At 48.6% G+C, this 13,391-nt stretch overlaps 1 long non-coding RNA gene across 1 annotated transcript; it reads right to left on the minus strand.

Moving 5' to 3' along the window:
• Positions 1-1,450: 1,450 nt before the first annotated feature.
• LOC117795799 lies at positions 1,451-11,255 on the minus strand. Its single transcript, XR_004619955.1, has 4 exons — positions 10,534-11,255; positions 7,139-7,217; positions 5,675-5,851; positions 1,451-1,884 (listed from the first exon to the last, which is right to left on the minus strand). It is a non-coding gene; the product is annotated as an uncharacterized LOC117795799 (long non-coding RNA).
• Between the last annotated feature and the right edge of the window lie 2,136 nt (positions 11,256-13,391).

A 13,391-nucleotide genomic window follows, 5' to 3' on the forward strand; every position in this document is an offset into this window, starting at 1 on the left:
CTGCCCTGCCCCAAGGACCGCTGAAAGATACACCCCTCCCCCAACCCCATCCTTGCAGCGGCTGGGTCCAAAGGCAGGGAAAACTGGACCAGCACCCCTTGGAGCAGGGAGTACGCAGCGTGGGGCAAGCCACAGCTCCCACAAATTCACTCTCCATTGTAGGGATGCTTCCCAAAGTGGGACCACCATTGAGATGATTTTACACAAACCCAGGGTGGGTGTTAAATAATTGATTCTAGTACGGATACGCGCTCCAAAGTGGATGAACCTTATAAACATGATGCTAGGTGAAAGAAACCAGACACAAAACACCGTTTGTACGATTCTATTCATATGAAATGTCCAAAACAGGCAAAATCGTAGAAACAAAAAGTAGATTAGTGATTGCTTAGGGCTGGAGGGGTCTGATGAGTGAGGAGTACCTGAGCCTGGTATGAGGTTCATTTTAGGGAGGAGACAAAGAAATGTTCTAAAATTAGACCGTTGGATGTTTATACAATTCTTATGAATATACTGAAAAGGCACACTTGAAATGAGGGATTGGTATCGTAGGTGAATCTCATCTCAGTGAAGGTGCTTAAAAATATATTAATAACAGTCGACTCCCAAATGGAGAAAATCAGTCCTCTTTCAAGTCCCTTGTAATTCTTCCAATTTGCCAAAGAACAAGTCTCCGTTAGACTCAAGTGCTGCCTTACCATCTCTCAGATACATGCTAATTTCTTGTTTGAAGGAGACGAGAGCAGGCTTCATGCTCAGTTTCTTGGGCAGGAAATATGTACCCAGACTGGTTTGGCTTCCATTATATTTATTTTTCTGATTGCCTTCCAAGTATGGCAACCCATCATTCATCTCTTCATTCATTCATTTATTTATTCAACAAATATGTAGTGAGCATTATTGCATGTTCTAAACTCGGGGGTCACAGCAAGGAATAAGGAAAAAAAGAAAAAACCTGCCCTCATGCCATCGCTGTATTACTCCTGCAGGGAATCTTAACAGGGGATGTTACTGCTGGGTTCAAATCCCCCGCTTTGCCGCCAGCTGTGTGACCTTGGACAAGTGGCTTAACCTCTCTGGGCCTCAACGTCCTCACATGTAAAATGGAGATAATAATTGCACTTCAGTCAGGATCCAATGAGTCAATGGGCATGAAGGGTCGAGATAGTGTTTGGCACGTGGTAAGTACTTAATAAAAGTTAGCTACTATTATTTATTTTTATTCTAGTTGTGATAAAACATTTCCTCTTTAAACACATGCATTTAAGTGTTTCCTTTTAAAGCAAATTTATTTAAGTGAAAAAAGCAAAGGTAGAGGTGGGGACGCCTGGCTGACTCAGTCAGAAGCATGTGGCTCTTGATCTCGGGGTTGTGAGTTCGAGCCCCATGTTGGGTGTAGAGATTGCTTAAAAATAAAATCTAAAAAAAAAAAAAAAGTAGAGGTGGAGAGTAAAAAAGAAGGGGGTGGAGGAGTCTGCAGGTAAGGAGAATAGGGTAAAAGCCACGCGAGCATGTTTAGGAGATGAACTTTGGGAAGCCTTGGACTAAGCGGGAGATGTCAATAAGGCTATGACTCAGCTGGCACTGAGGGGAAGCATAAAGCTATTTTCACTGTCAACATAAGGACAAGGCTTTTTCCTCCAGTCTCACATTTGCATACTTCTCCCCACTCCCTCATCCTATGGGATCCCAAGCCCTGGGGGTTTCCCTAACAGCCAGGGAGGCTTCGGAAAGAGGGGATCTGGACAGGTAGGGGGTCACGGGCGCTAGACGAAGACGAGGCTGTGGACCTCAGGGCAGGAACAGTCCCGGAGCTGCCTGAGCCTCTCCCAGGTCCCTCGGCATGGGGGGTGGCCGGCCGCTTGCCACTGCAACAGCTGATTCCTGCAAGACAGGGGGCTGGCTCAGTGGCATTAGGACTCTCCTGGGCTCCAGGGATGTTTACCTCTGTGCGCCCTTCCACAGTGCAAAAAAGGTATTAAATTCATAGTTTAAGGCTGTGTTGTATAAAGATGAATATAATCCAAGCTGGATTTATAATTAGGTCTTCATTATCATTATTATGATTCCTAACCTTTTTTCTTCTGATTTTGAAAGAAACTAAATCATTTTCATGGACCCTAACCGTGTGTGGGCACTGCAGCCTGCCAGAGAAGTTGGCCCTGAGCGGGCTGCAGAGCACGACCCCAGAGGCCACAAAGGGCAATCCAGACCCAACTCTTTAATGTCTGGTGAGGTGACACTGTCACATCCTTGCTGGGCAAACTGGGCACGTTGCTTATTCCCTGCAGCCCCTTCTGCTCCTTCTGGAAGGCAGCACAGCGGATGTGACTAAGAACACAGACTCTGGAATCGAGGATGTGCATGGCCCAGCTCCTACAAGCCTCCATCCCTNCGAGCCGAAGGCAGACGCCCAACCACTGTGCCACCCAGGCGCCCCCAGACCCAACTCTTAATGTCTGGTGAGGTGACACTGTCACATCCTTGCTGGGCAAACTGGGCACGTTGCTTATTCCCTGCAGCCCCTTCTGCTCCTTCTGGAAGGCAGCACAGCGGATGTGACTAAGAACACAGACTCTGGAATCGAGGATGTGCATGGCCCAGCTCCTACAAGCCTCCATCCCTTCGATGGAAAACAGAGATTCCATATTCATCACTTCTCTGAAGTATTGGGAGGGTTCTATGAGCTGCTTTGTGCAGAGAAAATGGAAACAATCAGGACGTACAGCAAACCATTTCGGCAACAGGAAAGAACGACCGAATGCTACAAGGAGCATTCCTTTGCTCACGAGCAGCAAAAGAAGCTGGATGCCAAAAGGCACGTTCTGCATAATTTCATTTACATAAAGTTCGAAAAACAAAATTAAACTAGTATTTAGATCGGCTCTGAGGTGAGTAAAGCTATAAAGAAAACTCTAGAACGGATTACCATAAAAGTCAGGATGCTGGCTTCCTTTAAAATGGGGAAGGGAAGGGGTGCAGTTAGGAGGGGCCTGGGCACCCAGGGGTGCTGCCCAGGTTCCGTTCCTTGCCTGGGTGGTGACTATCTCGGGGTGTCTCTTCTCTAAAGGTTTGTTACCTGCTCATAGATGTTTTAGCCAATTCTCAGTCGGTATAATTCGAATCTTTAAAAAATGCAACATAATAACTAACGATAATAGCAAAACCACTGACTGAGTGCCTATTACATGCCAGGCACTGCTCTACCCGTCTAAGCACACTGCTTGGCACATAATAGGCACTTCACAAATGATGGAATTTAAAGTTACCATTACTTTTGTTGTCCTCATTACATAAAATGGCATTGATGCCCCTTGTCTCAAAAGGGCTGTGAGGTCTGAATGAGCACTCACATGTAAAGTATCTAGTTGGCACCCAGCACACAGTAGGTGCATAACTATGGCAGGTGTTCCTTCTGCTTATCCCAAGCTCACAGACACTTCTCAGGCTACATAAACCCTCCTGAAATCCCCAACTGACAGCCTAATCCTTCCCCAGGCCCGTGCCCTTTGCATGCCCGCCCTCGCCAGCTGCCCACGGAAAGAATCCGGCTGACGACTTGTCTCCATCCTTGCTTTGATCCCCCTCCTGCCCAGTCCTGCCTGGTGAGCTCATGCCCCAATCAGACCTTCCGTCACCTGTTCTGCGAGCCTGGCCGCGGTCGGGGTGGGGGCTGGGGGTGGGGAGAGATACCTCTCTCTGGCACGGCCCTGGCTCTGCCCGTCCCTGCTGGGGGCAGGGTTTCCCAGGACCCCCCTCTCAGCCTCATCAAAGTGCTATGCTCCTCATCCTGGACTATTTGCCTCCAAAAGAGAAATCGGAGACTCCTCAGGGTTTTAGGGCTGGAAAGGCTTATCCAAAGATGGATGGGTAAACTGAGGCTCTAACGGGTGAGCATCTAAGCCAAAGAATAAATCTGTAATGGGAAAATTTAGGGTCTGAGACAGGTAAGTGGGGGAGAAGCTGGAGGGGCTGGGCACACTCCCTGGAGTGTGATAATATTGACTGCCCTGTATTTATTGCATACCTACTGTGTGCCCTCATTTTTACACAGTACTTATCATTATACCCATGTTATAGGCGAAATGTGACAATAGCAGCTTCCATACTAAGCATCTACGGGGGCCAGGTGCTGTCCTTCCAACAGTCTGAGTGGTGGAGCCTGTCAGGGTCAGGAGGCGGGCTCCCCCAGAACCACACAGCTAGTAAGGGCCAAAGGCGGGGTCTGAACCCCCACTGCCTCTTGTTCAGATACAGCCGTCCCAAGCACCCCATCTGGCATTGGCGTTCCCTCCTCTAGGTTTGCAGTGAGCAGGGCTGCTCACTTTAAAAAGGAAGGAAATTAATGTCCTTACAAATGTGAGAATAACTCCCTGGACAGACCCCAGAAGAGAGCTCTCGTATAATACACCCTGCCCTGGGAAAGCACTGTCTGTGGGAAACAGTCTCGTCTCTAGAGCTTGGCTCGGGGTCTGATCACTTCAGGTTCAAATCCTGTCTCTGCCACTTGCTGGGTGTGTGACCTGGGCACCTCTTTGCATCTCCATCTCCCCACCTGGACAGAGACGATCCTCAAAGTATCCACTTTGAGTTCCGGGAATGTTTCAGTGGCATCGTGTGTGTTAATGATGCCACTCCACTTCCTTCCACACGCCCCCTTGTTCACTCCACTCCGGTCACCATGGTGGCACACTTCCACCTCAGGGCCTTTGCACCTGCTGTTCTTTCTGCCTGGAATGCCCTTCCCCTGGTTATCCACATGGCTACCTCCGTCATTTCCTTCAGATTCCTGTTCCAATGTCACCTCCTTAGGGTCACTTCCCTTGAAAAATAACAAAATCCGCCCCCCCCGATTTTGCTTTCTTTCCCTAACACTTATCTTGCATCTGACAAATTACAGATTTACTTGCCTCATGTCTGTCTCCACACAGTGGAATGTTGTTTCCATAAGAGATGAGACCACGTCTGCTCTGTCCGTTGCGTCCCCCCCAGTGCCCAAAACATTGCCTGGCACGTGGTCACTAGTAAGTGCTCAACAAATATTTATTAAATGAATGACTTTTTAAAAAAGGAGCTTAGAATAATGCTCAGCACGTAGTAAGCACTCAATAAATGTTAGCTACCATGATAATTAGTATATTAAGTATTTTCTGAGACCCCTGCCCTTGATGGAAGCAGTCTAAGAAGCTGATATAAGCCAAACCTGGGTCAAATCTGCTGTGTGATCTTGACTAAGTCACAATGCCTCTCTGAGCCTTGGTTTCCCCATCTATAAAGTGAGGGTAGCCAAAGCTGGCTTTTAAGGGACTTGGGAGGATTCAGTAATAATACCAGCTCCCTTTTCTGTGCGTGCTTTCTGGGTGCCCACAACTATGCTATCTCTTCAATTTGCAAATTTCACTTAACCTTTGCTCTTGCCCCATGGGGAGGCCCTCTTCTTAGCTACATTTTCAGATGAAGAAATTGGGGTTCAGAGAGGTTATGAGATTGCGCATGGTCACACAGCAGGAAGAGGCAGGAGCTGGTCTTCTGGGACACTGGGACCAGGACCCCTGTGGGCCCCACCCCAGTCAGGAATCACCATCTCACTCCTACAGCACCTTTGTCTCTCAGGCCCCAGACAAGCCCCAGGCTCTACCATCACACTTCCCCAGGCCCAAGTTCTACTGCTTACCCTTTGGCCCCGCCGCCATCCCCGTAGCAGCGCCGGCTCCTGGCGTCCTGGGCAGGCCACTCACAGCTCACACAAACCGTGTGGCCCTGGGTCAGATAACTTGTCCACTGAGCGTGGGGTGCCCTCACCTGCCGGCAGCTCCCTGGAACGGGCCCCAGCTGGAACTGAACACAGTACCTGCAGCCACACAGGGAGACACAACCCCAAGCACCTGTGAGCATTTATGGAGCACCTACTGGGTACCTAGCCTTCTGTAGGCCCGGCGTGGTACGATTTCTGCCTGAGAATAGAAAGCTTTTGGGCAGGTCACATATGACAAGAGGCTTGGCTCTCCTCTTTAAAACTTACATCATGGAGGACTTCCATGCATCAAGCCTCTTCTAAACATCCCATCCAAAAGATTGTGCCGTTTATTTCTCAGTCTGTGTCCTGCTCTCATGCCAGCCCCAGAAGGGCAGGAACTCCTGTTTGTTCTGGTCACGGTTGTGTCCAGCTTCTAGAATAGTATCCCGCCCCATAAAAAGTCACTGAATGAACCATTTAATACAGAAACCCGGAGAAGTTGGTGTTGCCCCACTTTACAGATTAGGAAACTAAGCATCAGAGAGAGAACTTGCCTAGAGTCACACATCTACTAAGGGAGGGTGCCTAAAATGGAACCACCTAAACCCAAAAAAGCCCAAAGTGACACTCTGGAAGCGCCACGGCATTTTATAACAGATCCGATTTTCTAGAAAAGATGTGTCGTGAGAAGTATTTAAAAGGGCAGTTCCCCATTCTGGAGTATCTGAAATAAGAGCCAATTACAATTTTACCTCTACCCAACTTTTTCTACAATTAGCAGTCGCCACCACCCCCACCCCCATCCTGCCTGGAAGAGCCACAGCCGGTCAAGGACTCTGGGGAGACTCGGTGTGGGGCTGCTGCCCCCTGGTGGCCGCAGCCTCTGGAAGGCCTGAGGAGTAGACGGTTTTCCAGGACAAGCCAGAGCCGCCCCCAGCCCCTTCCCCTCTGAGCTGCCCTAGAACCCCTTGGGAATCTGTCCCTTACCAGAAGTCTGTGGAAATTGGAACGTTTGTCTTCCCAACACACTTTCTCTTCACCTTTTGGTGGTTTATTTGGAGAATACTGGCCCTCACCCTATGAATACCCTACAAGTATTTCTGTCCTTTTTTGTTCTTTGCTGTAGCCCCAAGGCCTAGCCCAGTACCTATCATATAATGGACATCCAATAAACATTAGTGAAGGAATGAGTGAATGAATGAATGAATGAATGAAGTTGAATGGAGACCAATTATTAAGGACTTCAAAATCCATGTTAATGAGCTTATGAATGTAACTGGACAAGAAATGGGAACATACTGATGCCATCAAAGTAAGAGAGAGACACATGACAGCAGTTTAATCCAAGGAAAAATGTTCACAGATTTTAGCTTGACTTTGGGTTCATTTGCATTAACTTACCCTACTGTCTCCTGCTTCTTCGGGACATGTCGCTTTTTCCGCTCCTTCCCGTAGCTGCCTGTGGTTATCAGAGCAGGGACTGTGGGCCAAGGAGAAAATAGTCAGGTGGCCCAGCACCCCCCGGGCTATGACACCACAAGAAACAGGGTTAGGTCCTGCTGGTGTTCGAGCTCTCTATATGGTAGCCCAAAGGAGACTGGGATCTTGCACCTGGGTAGGATGTCCCCACTAGGACCCTTTTTGCGGTGCTGGAGGCAGGGTCAGCTCGATCTCTGCCACCCAGGGCCTAGCACAGTGGGTAACATAGTGGGTCTCAATAAAAGTTTTCCAAGTGAATGATTTATTTTTTTAAAGATTTTATCTATTTATTTGAGAGAGAGAAAGAGAGCGTTTGTATGTAGGTAGGGGAGGGAGAGGGAGAAAATCCTCAAGCAGACTCACCGCTGAGTGCAGAACCCAACTCAGGGCTCAATCCTGCAACCAGAGATCATGACCTGAACTGAAATAAAAAGTCGAGCATTCAACCACATGAGCCATCCAGACGCCCTTCAAATGAATGATTTTGATGAATGAATAAATGAGTAAAAAAGAGTAGATAAAAGTTCATAGCTGAGTGGATGGATGGAAGAAGGAAAAAGAGAAGGAAAGAAGAAAGAAAGAAAGAAAGAAAGAAAGAAAGAAAGAAAGAAAGAAAGAAGAAAGAAAGAAGAAAGAAAAAGAAAGAAAGAAAGAAAGAAAGAAAGAAAGAAAGAAAGAAAGAAAGAAAGAAACGATGGATAGGAGAGGAGACAGGGAGATGGGAGGATGGAGAAAAGCAGAGACAGAAGAGCTGATAAATGGAAAGAAGGGTGGATGGAGAGATGACAGGTGGATGGATAGATGAACAGATAGATAAAAGAAATAGATGGACCAAAAGGTGGACGGATGTATGGATGAATGAATGGATAGGAGGATGGAAGGATGGAAGAAAGGAGGTACAGAGGGATGAATGTTTAAATGAATTTAAAAAAGTATTTTGTTGGGCCAACTTCCAAGTCTCTTCCTTCCTGGAGCAGACTGAGAACAAAGAGGAGAACAAGAAGTCGGTACATAAGACGGTAGAGATTCCTCAGGAAAATAAAGAAGCCAAAGGACATCCCTACCTCTCCCCATTCCCTGAGTGATGGAGCTGAATCAAAGATTGGTATTGAATTAATGCTTGTGACCTAGACGAGGGCCACACCAGGGCATCCCAGGCCCCTCTCCCTGCTGCTGCCATACAGACTGGGCTTGGTCTTTGCCATAACGCACTTAACACACAATTTCCCTTCCCTCCTCTCTTCCGGCATGCATGGTGCTTCTTTTGGTGCAGCCTACAGTGAGGAGAGTCCAGAGAAGCCCAGGTTCCAGCTCTTCCTCTTACAGCTGACTGATCCTGGTCAAGTCACTCCACCTTTCTGAGCCTCAGTCTCCTCATCAGCAAAATGGGTATAATCCTCATACGTACTCATAGAGTCATGGTCCGAGCTGAATAAGATGATGTACAGTGAGCCATGCCTCTTGGGCGAGTTTGAGCCTCCCTGAGTCTTGGTTTCCCCTCCCGTACAATGAGAATGCTGGCCTCCCAGAGTCAAGCAATGTGGCAAAATGCCTGGCCCCTAGTCAGGGCAGACAGGAAGGTCTTCCCGGAAAACTGACAGGAAATGAGCCGGGCGAGGTCAGATGGGGGTGGCAAAGGAAAGGGAGAAGGGTTTTCGTCATTCCCTCCTCTATCGCCCTCGTCTAGCCACCATCTTCCCTCGCCTGCACCCCTGCAGCCACCTCATCCCTGGGCTCCCTGGTGCCCTCTGACCCTTTAAGTCAGCTGCCCCGACAGCAGTCAGAACAATCCTTTAGAACTTAGGCAGAAGGAGGAAGGAGATGAGGCCCCAGGAGACAAAAGCTAGAGCACTGAGCTTAGAAACCTGACAAGGAGCTTGGGTTTCACCCTGAGGGCGCTGGGTAGCTACTGGAGAATTGAAAGCAGGAGGGTAACATCATGGTAAGATTTGCTGTAGAGCGACCTCCCCTCCCACCAGGCTGTAGTCTGGGGAGAGACTGGAAGGGGCCCATCTAGCCCCCCTGCCTGCTCTCCTACCCCCTCAGGAAAACCACTTTCACTGTCTTGGTCAATTTCTTTTTTTATTTTATTTTATTTTATTTTATTTTATTTTATTTTATTTTATTTTATTTTAATTTGTCAGAGAGAGAGAGAGCGTGCACAAAGGGAACGGGGAGAAGCAGACTCCCCGCTGAGCAGGGAGCCTGATGCGGGCTCAAGCCCAGGACTCTGGGATCATGACCTGAGCTGAAGGCAGACCTTAACTGACTGAGCCACCCAGGTGCCAGTTTGGGCCAATGTCTTCTGTAAAATGGGCATTTCCTATTTTTTGTAGTGCTATATAAAAGCCCTTCGTCAGGCTGTACAATGGAGCCCCCCATCTACAGTTCTGCCCACCTTGCATCCATTCTTTGCAGTCATCCTTTGGAAAACACCTCTCCCTATCCTCATTCAGGTGGGGCTGACCACACCCCCAGCTGCAAAGGGAGCACACGTCCTGGGTTGACCCATCAGAATAGTCCATTGCTCTAGCCTTACTGATTGGCTTAGCAGTGGTTACACGACCCAGGTCAAGAAAATGACACTTCATCCTAGGACATTGGATGAAACTAGGGGAAAGGACCTTTTCTTTCAGGCATGAGGATAGTTGGAGGCAAGCCTGGAGCTATCAAAGAGCATTACAGGGGGAAAGGCTGCCTGAGAATGAGGCCAACTGGGGGAANTTGCTTGTGTTCCGTCTCTCACTGGCTGACTCTATCTCTGTCAAATAAATAAATAAAATCTTTAAAAAAAAAAAAGAAAAAAAAAATGACACTTCATCCTAGGACATTGGATGAAACTAGGGGAAAGGACCTTTTCTTTCAGGCATGAGGATAGTTGGAGGCAAGCCTGGAGCTATCAAAGAGCATTACAGGGGGAAAGGCTGCCTGAGAATGAGGCCAACTGGGGGAAAACAGAGCTGAGAGATGGAGAGATATTCCTGGCACCATTGCTTGCGTCCCCAGATCCAGCCATTCCTAAATGCAGCTCCTAGAATTCTACTGATATGAGCCACCCATTTTTCCTCAGGTCAATTTAACATGGAATTCCTACCATCTGCATGCAAACCAGTCCTGACTGATTCACACTGGAAGATGAATAGAAAAAAGATAGGAGATGCCCAGAGGAAGTCAGAGTTTCTTACCTCGTCCTTAAGGTGAGGAGGGCAAATCAACGTAAAGGAAGACAAAGTCCTACCCTAAACTCGGACCCCACACAGGAACTCGTGAAAGGCTCCCAAGTTCAGCCAGGGAACAAGGGAGCCACTCCAACTCACTTAAAGACTGTTGGCACTCCACTCCCTGGCGGCTCCGATAATCCACACAGTCAGCCCGCTCTTCCAGAGAGGGGCAGGGAGCACCCCCATTCCTTGGCTCCCGCAGGACACGTCTCCGACGGATGCGATAGGAGATCTGACAGGACTTGACACAGCAGCTCCAGCCACTCCACTCCGCCACCACACGGGAGACCACTGGAAGAGAAGGCGGGGTGTCCTAGGGTCACTTCCATGGAGTTTGGCCAGCTAGCAGCCAGGTCTTCGCCTTCCCCACAAGCCAGACCCCCCCAAAATCCCCACGAGCACTAGAACTCTTGCAAACCTGAGTCCATGCCTTGCTTGAAAGTTTCTCCATGACAACTGTTTATACGTCTCAGTAAACTTAGAATTCTGGGTTTTATTTACCCATGATCCTGCTGGGGATCATTTGGGGGGTTTCCGTCACTCATTCCCCCAATAAGCATTTCCTAAGCTCTTAACAGCACCCGATTTCACTTCTCCGTGCCTCGGTTTCTTCCTTCGTCAAAGAGGAATAAGAACAGTACTCATCTGATTGGGTGGCCTTGAGGATTCAGCTGTGAACGTAAAGCATTTGCTCCTGGCACGTAGCCAGTGCTAGAGTTTACTGAGCTCAGTAAACTCTAGCTGTTCAACGGCAGTGAGATGAGCCATGGCTGTACCACCAACAGCACGGAGTGGAAAGGAGCCCCTTGCAGAAGCCATTTCTGGTGTGAGAGTATTCACATAGTTTTAGAGCCTGCAAAACAGAGCTGTACGCAGTTTAAGAATTCATGCAGGTCTCATACACAGGAGAACATAGACGGTCAATCCTCACCATTCACAGATTCGGCGTCTGCCGAGTCACCTTTTGCTAAAATGTATTTGTAACCCCAAAATCAATACTTGAGGTGCGTAGACAGTCATTCACAGACATGTGCAGAGCAGCAAAAATTTTAAGTCACCTGCGCTGCTCGGGCCCTGCTGAGGTGAAACAGGCCCGACCGGCCTTCTTGGACGGAGGCTGCAGGGGGCGCTGTGAGGCACCGGGAGCTCCAGCTCCACGGCCAAGTTCAAGCGGGTCTGAAACCCAAACCCTGGCCCCGGGTAGTGGGGCAGCTCCGGGCCAGCCACTTCACCCGTCTGAACCTCGTTTTTCTCTTTTGTAAAACAAACAAAATAGAATCTACCACAAAGAGTTGTTTTAGGGTTTAAGATTATAGTGTATGTGAGATACGTGTGTACTTATGTCCCCTAGCAGCAGTGGTTCAGTATTCATCAATTCAGTGTTAGCTGTGATTTCATGGAACGTGCCTACTGTGAATCATGAGAGCCCCCCCCTCTCTATATATATATGTGTATGTATGTATCAATTGTATATAGTTATGTATGTAAACACATGCATATATATGCATGGGAATCGAAAATACCAAATTCAGCAGAGTAGTTTCCTCTGAGAGAAGGAAGGAGGGCTACTGGGGTGGGGGGAGGGGAATGCAGAAGGGCTAGCGGCATCCATCAAGGTTTGCTTCTTAGCTTTTCATGAGGGGCTGTTATATTATTATCTCTCCATTGGAGTATGTCTGAAATAGCTCATCGCAATAGAAGAAGGAAGGGGCTGGGTGTCCGTGTCCTTGAGATGCTCATGTGCCTACCACAGTTGGGGGCCTAGTGGCCAGGTATTTTCTGATGAAGGAGCCCCTGGGACCTTCAACATCTTCATCCAAGTCCATAGTTCCAGATCAGGATTGGACTAAGCCAGACAGAGAAGGCCATCAAGCCAAAACATGGGATCTGATGACTTCACCAGGAAGAGAATTTCTACAGATGTGCCAGCAAGCCAAGGAGACACACACACACACACACACACACACACACACACACATTCACGCACACACAAGGCAGCTACTACTATCAGACTTCATTCACTCACTCCAAAAATATTGACCAAGGGTCTGCTGTGAGCCAGGCACTGTCCTGGGTGCTGGAAACACAGTGGTGAGCAAGAAAGATGAAGTCTGTCCTCATGAAAACACAGTTCAGTTCAGCAACAGGAAATGTGGGGAAGAAAAAGAAGTGTGCATCCTTGAACTGATGGAATGAGGTTATTGTGTTACAAAAACAGCCTTGCTTCTGACACCTCAGGAAGCCACATAGTCCTTGCAGAGATCTCAACGGTTAGCAGAGTCGAAATGCTCAGAGGAAGGAAGGAGGGAGGGGGAATAAAGTATGACAACCTCACAGTCACTGATTACTTTCACCACCTGCCTAATAATGACATCAATTACGTCACCGGTGCTGGACCAGGCGAGTCACATACTGACCTCACGTGATCCTGACGACAATCTTAGAAGGTTGTGCTCTCCCAGATCCTTCTCTATCCTGTGCCCTCAGGACACCTGGGTGTCACAGCGGCTCCCTGGCCCTGCGGCTGCCAGATGAGTTCAGGCAATGGAGGAGGGGCGCACCAGCAGAGAAGAGCGTCCAGCCCCCCCACCCCCACCTCAGCCTCGCTCCTGGGTTGGGGGAGCCTCAGCCATGGATCCTGCTCTTGCCAGGCTCCAGAAGACCATTTCCTCCTGCACCCCGGCCCTCTCCTTTGTGGGTAGAGCCCTCATCAAATTCTCTTCCATTCAACTGTTCCAGGCGTACCATCTGTCACTTGCCAGGACCCTGGCTCCAAATGTATTTGCACTATTGTCAAATCCATCTCACAGAGGAGGCAAGTGGGGCTTAAGGGGGTGGAATATCGGAGTTGAGGCAAGGCGTTGGCGTCGGACAAACTTGGATTCAAACTGCAGTCTCACAGGATTGATGCAATGACGGATGAAAAGCACTGAGCAGACTGTAAATGCTCATTA

The sequence above is a fragment of the Ailuropoda melanoleuca genome, chromosome 13 (genome assembly GCF_002007445.2).
Source record: "Ailuropoda melanoleuca isolate Jingjing chromosome 13, ASM200744v2, whole genome shotgun sequence".
Lineage (NCBI taxonomy): Eukaryota > Metazoa > Chordata > Mammalia > Carnivora > Ursidae > Ailuropoda > Ailuropoda melanoleuca.